We start from the raw sequence: 8,052 nt of genomic DNA on the forward strand, positions 1-8,052 counted from the left end.
CCATTTGCTTGGTAGATCTTCCTCCATCCCTTTATTTTGAGCCTCTGCGTGTCTTTGCATGTGAGATGGGTCTCCTGAATACAGCACACCAATGGGTCTTGACTCTTTATCCAATTTGCCAGTCTGTGTCTTTTAATTGGGGCATTTAGCCCATTTACATTTAAGGTTAATATTGTTATGTGTGAATTTGATCCTGTCATTATGATACTAGCTGGTTATTTCGCCCATTAATTAATGCAGTTTCTTCATAGAGTAGATGGTCTTTATAATTTGACATATTTTTGCAGTGGCTGGTACCAGTTGTTCCTTTCCATTTTTAGTGCTTTCTTCAGGTAAGGCAGGCCTGGTGGTGCCAAAATCTCTAAGCATTTGCTTGTCTGTAAAGGATTTTATTTCTCCTTCACTTATGAAGCATCGTTTGGCTGGATATGAAATTCTGGGTTGAAAGTTCTTTTCTTTAAGAATGTTGAATATTGGCCCCACTCTCTTCTGGTTTATAGGGTTTCTGCCAAGAAATCTGCTGTTAGTCTGATGGGCTTCCCTTTGTGGGTAACCTGACCTTTCTCTCTGGCTGCACTTAACATTTTTTCCTTCATTTCAACCCTGGTGAAACTGACAATTGTGTATCTTGGGGTTGCTCTTCTCAATGAATATGTTTGTGGTGTTCTCTGTATCTCCTAAATTTGAGTGTTGGCCTGCCTTGCTAGGTTGGGGAGGTTCTCCTGGATAATATCCTGAAGAGTGTTTTCCAGCTTGGTTTCATTCTCCCCATCACTTTCATGTACACCAATCAGATGTAGACTTGGTCTTTTCACATAATCCCATATTTCTTGGAGGCTTTGTTCATTTCGTTTTACTCTTTTTTCTCTAATCTCGTCTTCTTGTTTTATTTCATTAATTTGATCTTCTATCACTGATATCCTTTATTCCATTTGATCGAATCAGCTATTGAAGCTTGTGTATGCTTCACGAGGTTCTCATACTGTGGTTTTCAGCTCCTTCAGTTCATGTAAGCTCTTCTCTACGCTGTTTATTCTAGTTAGCCATTTATCTATTCTTTTTTCAAGGTTTTCAGCTTCCTTGCAATGAGTTACAACATGCTCCTTCAGTCTGGAGAAGTTTGTTATTACCGACCTTCTGAAGTCTACTTCTGTCACCTCGTCAAACTCATTCTCCATCCAGTTTTGTTCCCTTGCTGGTGAGGAGTTGTGTTCCTTTGGAGGAGAAGAGGCATTCTGGTTTTTGGAATTTTCAGCCTTTCTGCTCTGGTTTCTCCCCATCTTTGTGGTTTTATCTACTACTTTGGTCTTTAATGTTGTTGACTTACGGATGGGGTTTTGGTGTGGATGTCCTTTTTGTTGATGATGATGCTATTCCTTTCTGTTTGTTAATTTTCCTTCTAACAGGCAAGTCCCTCAGCTGTTGGTCTGTAGGAGTTTGCTGGAGGTCCACTCCAGACCCTGTTTGCCTGGATATCACCAGCAGGGGCTGCAGTACAGCAAATATTGCTGCCTGATCCTTCCTCTGGAAGCTTCGTCCCAGAGGGGTACCCATCTGTATGAGGTGTCTTGTCAGCCCCTACTGGGAGGTGTCTCCCAGTTAGGCTACAGAGTGGTCAGGGACCCACTTGAGGAAGCTGTCTGTTTGTTATTGGAGCTCTAACGCTGTGCTGGGAGAACCACTGCTCTCTTCAGAGCTGTCAGGCAGGGACTTATAAGTCTGCAGAAGCTGTCTGCTGCCTTTTATTCAGATATGCCCTGCCTCCAGAGGTGGAATCTAGAGAGGCAGGAGGCCTTGCTAAGCTGTGGTGGGCTCCACCCAGTTTGAGCTTCCCTACCACTTTGTTTACACTGTAACCGTAGAATCGCCTACTCAAGCCTCAGCAGTGGGGGATTCCCCCTTCCCCTGCTGTGCTGCAGTATCCCAGGTTGATCTCAGACTGCTGCACTAGCAGCAAGCAAGGCTCCATGGGCTTGGGACCCACCAAGTCAGGCACGGGAGGGAATCTCCTGGTCTGTCAGTTGTGAAGACAGGGGAAAAAGTGCAGTATTTGGGCAGGAGTGTTCTGCTCCTCCAGGTACAGTCACTCACAGCTTCCCTTGGCTAGGAAAAAGAAATCCTCCAAACCTTTGCACTTCCCAGGTGAGGTGACACCCCACCCTGCTTTGGCTCATCCTGTGTGGGCTGCACCCACTGTCCAACCAGTCCCAGTGAGATGAACAAGGTACCTCAGTTGGAAATGCAGAAATCACCCATCTTCTACATCGATTTTGCTGGAAGCTGTAGAACGGAGCTGTTCCTATTTGGCCATCTTGGAAGTAACTCTCTTTTTTTTTTTTTCTTTTTTTTTCTTTTTTTGTATTTTTGGTAGAGACAGGGTTTCACCATATTATAGCCTAGGCTACTTTCAAACTCCTGAGGTCAAGCCTTTTGATAAAACAAACTTATATTTGTTTTATCTGAGTTCCTTCCTCAGGAAAGGACTCTCAGGCCCCTCCCAAAAAGCATCATAGACCTGAAACTCAGCTGATCACAGCCTCCAGACAATGAGATGCCAAACCCCTCACTCACCATGAGTACTTCCTCACCCCTCCCCAGTTCCTCTTTTCCCACACAGTTATGTTTCTTCCCTGCTATGTAAACCCCTAACTTTAGTTGATCAGGGAGACAGATTTGAGACTCATCTCCCATCTCCTCAGCTGTAGCACCTGATTAAAGCCTTCTTCCTCAGCAATATTCAATGTCTCAATTTTTGGCTTTCTGTGTGCTGAGCAGCATGACCTACACTGGACCCCTGGGGTTTTGGTAAAAATACATGTACACTTTTAAAAACCACAATTAATGGGTTATGGTATATTGAGAAATTGGAATGGCATCAACTTGGCCAATTCTGAGAAAACACACTGTGCTTAAGTGTCAGGGCCCTGCTTCCTGACCTTGACATTATATGGTTCATTTTGAGGCACAGCAGGGGAGTATGGCCTGGTTTAAGTGTGTTATAGAAATGTAAAACATGGCTGATTACTTTTTGTTTTAAATCCAACAAATTTCCATTTCTGGTGAGAAAATCTTGCCAAAACCAACCAAACAAATGCATAGAAGTATATGAAGAAGAAAATGAAAGATTCCCTGCCTCCCAATCACCGTTGCTTGGTGTCAGCCATTATTTATTACATGGAGGAAGGGGGCAAGGCACCCAGGAAGTCCCAAGTCCTGTTCTGACAATCATCTGGGCTCCCTGGGCAAAGGGAAAAGAGAGAAGGCAAAAAGAATATAACACTACTGTTTGCAGAAATTTCCCCTTGGTGCAGGAAGCTCTGGTAAACTGAGAGAGTATGTTTTCCTTGAGGGAAACCTCAAGGGCTCTTCTCTGGCCCTAAGCCCCAACTGGATTTTGCCTCATTTTCCAAGGTGCAAATGAAATGATAAAAGTTGATCAATGGAGAGGGCAGAGAGAAAGAGAGAGGATGACTCCTCCCTCGCAGGTCCACCTCCCTCAGTGTTGCTTGAGGGATCAGAAGAAATGCTTTAACATAGGTGCATGAGAACTATGGCTGCTAAGTATGAGCTCAGTTACCTCCAGCTATGAGCTAGTGTGAGGGTCCATGGTGTAATGGTGAGCGCTGTGGACTCTGAATACAGTGATCAGAGTTCAAGTCTCAGTGGGACCTTTCTGTATAATTCCCGTGAGGTTCCTCTCTATTGCTCCCTAAGCGGAATGGGGGAAATTGCCCCAGTTGTGGTTATGGACCCTCCAGGCCACTGGCTGTGTGCAATTGGAGTCCCGGACCCAGTGACCCAGCAAGACCCCTCCCCTCTCAGGGTGACCCTGGGCCTCCAGGTGACAGGTCTCCTCCACTAAAAAGGCCGCCTCCCCTCAATCCTAGACCCCAAGTTTTTTTTTACTGACGTTATTGGGCCGCTGCCCTGTGTCTCTTAGGAAGAAATGACCCATATGAAAAACTTTACTTCCGGGATTCCCTAATTCCTTCATCGTTTAGGACGGCACAGTTTTTCATCTCCTGATCTTGGAGCCAGTATGAATGCGTGCATTTCATTTTGTTTTCATGGGATCCCCTCCAACCAGCTGCCAGTGGATTCCTGTCCTTGGGGTCTCTGTGGACGGCAACTAGATCCTGCTCCTGTCCCAAATCCTGACACCTCTCTCCAACAAATTGCCTCCCTTAGCCTCCTAAATCAGCCAATATTTAGATTTGAGCCTGGGATCCCAGCATCTGTGGAGAACAGAGGTTCCTGATCCCTGGCCAGCTCTCCTGCAGTGAAGGGCAGAGGAGCAGAGCAGCTGGGAGGGGCAAGTCCAGGGCCCTGGGCAACCCCCTTCTTCCTGCCCAGACTCTGCTTCAAGGAGAAGTTGCCTTAGGACCAGATCAGATGAGAACTCTTTTGTTCTCTTCTCAGCAGAAAAATTTAGGCAAGCGCTCTGGAGGACCTTCCTAGCTCATAAAAATGGTGTGGCCAAATCTCTCCAGTTTTGGAAATGTCCAAGGTTTCCAAGTGTTTTGAGGGCTCACTTTGGAGCCTCTGAAAAGGAAGGTTGAGGGCCCATGGAAGGTACCTGAGGGATGCAGGGGAGAGAGGGGAAAGAGCAGACAGAAGGGAGGAGAGAAGGAGGGAGGGGGAGAAAGGGTATGTGGGGGCCAGGAACCAGGATTCACCCTGATGGTTCAGTGACTGCTCCCTGCCCCCAAGGTTCCCACTGTGGCACCTTCCAGCAGGTGGTTTCCATCTCTTATTGATGTCCTAAGAACTCGGCTCTACGGAACGGTCCCACCCTATTTGGCATGAGTCCCGGCAAAGTTTCTTTTCATCGTTTGGGGGATGAGATGGGGGTATATAGGTTTGCAAATGACTAGGAGCTAAGTCAGGACCTTGTGGAGCCACTCAGAGTTAACTGTCAAGTAGCCTCCTTCCCCCCTTCCCTTGCAGGCCGATTGGCTACAGGACAGGGCCTGGAGAAGGCCAGGGCACCCAAGGCCACAGAAATGCCCAGGCATGAGTCCCGGCTGGAGATGCCTTGGCTGAGCTGACTGTGCACTTCCAGGGCACACAGGGCAGGGACTCTGGGGGTCTGGCCAGGAGACTGAGCAAGGGGACCAGGGAGGTTATGCTGAAGGCTTCTGCACAGCAAGGCAGACATTCTTCTTGGAGCCCCAACCAAAATCAAGTCTTCCACCTCCTCTTCCTAAAGACCCTATACTGCAGCTATTCTTTTACTAGAACTACAAGTTTATAGTACATAGATTCAGTGCCCTCATCTGGCCAACCATCCTCAGCTGCCAATGCCCAAGGTAACCTCCCTCCCTACCAGACTTGAACTCAGGACCTTACCTTAAGGAGATGTCCTGTTCTTTCTTTCCCACCAGAACTGCCCTGGCCCAGACCCCATTTCTGTCTGGTGACAAGGACAGTCCCCTCACCAGTCTCCGAGGTTGGGGAGGGCAGATTCTTCCTCAGCTCCCTGCCCTGAGAGACCCCAAGAGTCCTGTGTGGCTCCAGCCCACAGAGGGATATCCATGGCCCATATCTTTCAAAACTCTCCCCTCCCACTCTGAATCCACCCTCTACTGCATGCTCCCCTCACAGAACAGACACCGTTTTTTTCGTGTCCTCATTTTGCCTACCCGTACCCCAGATTGACTTTTCTTAGAACTACCTGTCCCTCTTTAGACAGTGTCTTCCTAGTACTACACATGAAGATGTCCCACTCACCCCTGCTCAAGAGTGAGTGCCTGATGACTCCAGCTGGGCCCATCAGATCCAGTACTTACCTGGAATAGGAAAAAGATGGGGAGGGTGACCAAAGATTACAAAAAGACTGAAGCTTATCCACTTGAGAGAGAGAACCTGAAGATACTGGCCTTTCATTCCTGCTATGTATATCCAATGTGACTGAACCCTGAATAAAATGTACAAGTTATAACAATGCAGTAATTGACCCAGCAAACTAGGACACAAACATGTTAGAGGGTGAGGTAGTGAGAGGCATGTTTGGGTGGGGGGTGGTGATGAGCAAGTATGTGAAGGAGAGATAGTGCCTAAACTTGAAAATCAAAAAGTTATAATATCTATTTAAACATAAGGAGATAAATAACCAAATAATTGCTTCATGTGATGAAACTCTGGGAGTACACAAGGGGACTGCTGTTTTATTAAACAAATTTTCAAGTATATATAACTTTGCTAAAGTATCCAAATAAAAAAATTCCTTTCCCATATATGTATGTGTGAATATATGTATTTATATACATATATATATTTGCATTCATTGTATTTTGAATATAAATTTTTATACAGTCATATTAATCCCTCTTTTTGTTTAAGGATTTGAGTTTGATGTCATGCATACAATGTGATCCCACTGTATGACTACAGAAATGCTGGCAAAAGTAAGTTCAGAGCAAATGGTAGGCAAGTACTTCCCAGTTTTGGCCAGAAGATGGAGAAAGAAAAGAATTCTCATAAAATGTTAAAAGTATGACTTGTTATATCTTCTCTTCCCAGTAATTTAGACAGAAATTAGCAAAATCAGAAATGTATAAATACTTTGGTCTGACGATTCCATCTCCAGGTGTCTACAGAGAAATAGACAAGTGATGCACAACAGACGCATGTGTCAGTCTGTTCCCTGCAGTTGTATTTTTAATAATACACATTGGAGCAATTTCATGGCCATCGGTTAGAGAATGTTTAAAGAATGATTCATTCACATCAAAAAGACATTTCAAAAATCAAAGCCTGATGAAAATGCTGGAGGCCCGGACGCTGAAAGGAGCTCATGCGTGTTGACCAATTACTATGTGACAGGCATTGGCTCCACGCTTTTCCTGCACTGCTCATTTAAACTTTGGAAAACCTAAGTGTTCTGATTTAGCCCATTGAACAGATAGAAATGGAGGCACAGAAGATTAATGTGTTTAACTTCAAACCCTGGCAGATTTGGTTTTTCATCCAGAGCCTGTGGCTTCACCATAGGTGTGATTCAGGTTCTGTCGTTCTCCACTTTAGGAAGTTCCAGTATTCCAAATATGACAAGCTGAGAAAACAAACAAACTCAAAACCCTAAAAACCAGGATAAGAGAGGGTAGATGTTTGTTGGGTGTGGATTAAAAATGGACTTCTTTTGCCCCAAGCAACAAAGAGGCACCTTGGAAAATAAACAAGAGACAGGAAGAAGAGAAGCTTTAAGATATATTTGGTCCAAGGAAGAGACTCTTCAGATGGAAGGTCATGTCAGCTAGAAACATTAATGTGACTGGATGGGCTCAAACCACTGACTTTTCAGTCAACATCCAATAGCACTAACCTAGTGTTCCAGAGACACTGATTGTTAAACAGTGAAAGCTGTTGCTCAGTTGTGTCATCCATAATTGTCAAATATTGCCATTTAGTAGCACAAGGAAGTATTCTCTGTTGCCAAGCTAGAGTACTCGTAACTGTTCTGTTTTGTTGAACATTCTTCCCCACCACAAACCCTCTTTAGAAGACCGGGGTCTCCTAAAACATTGAGGCCAAGAGTCCTGTCCTTGTGCATGTTTGGGCATTGACCCAGGGCCAAATCTGTGGGAGACTCCTCCACACACATGCCAGGTCCCCAGGTGACAACTGCAGTCTCTGGATCTGAGGTCATCCACTTTCCCATTCCTAGCTCACCTCACCCATCGTGAAGCCTGGTTAGTATTGCCAGAAACCCGAGTGGGCAGGTGCCCGCACCAAAGACAGAACCTGCCATGTGCCCACCTTGCTGATCCCTCCATCCTTCTAGTCAAAGGCTTCGTGAGCCAGGGACCTTGGGTTTGCTCACAAGGCAGCCCCTCACCTAGTAGGCATTAGTTCATTATGTATATGTATATGTAGTCCTCAGGTTGTATTCCTTAAATATATATAATATATATATAATTTCTTAAATATATATTTTAGTACAAAATTTTTAAAAGATTCCTTTAATAAACATATACAATAACATCAAGAAGTATCAACTACATAGCAAAGATGTGGAAGTCAGCCAGGCTCGCAATAGCATCAAGAAATATA

Source organism: Papio anubis, unplaced genomic scaffold (assembly GCF_008728515.1).
Source record: "Papio anubis isolate 15944 unplaced genomic scaffold, Panubis1.0 scaffold858, whole genome shotgun sequence".
In the NCBI taxonomy this organism is placed as follows: Eukaryota; Metazoa; Chordata; class Mammalia; order Primates; family Cercopithecidae; genus Papio; species Papio anubis.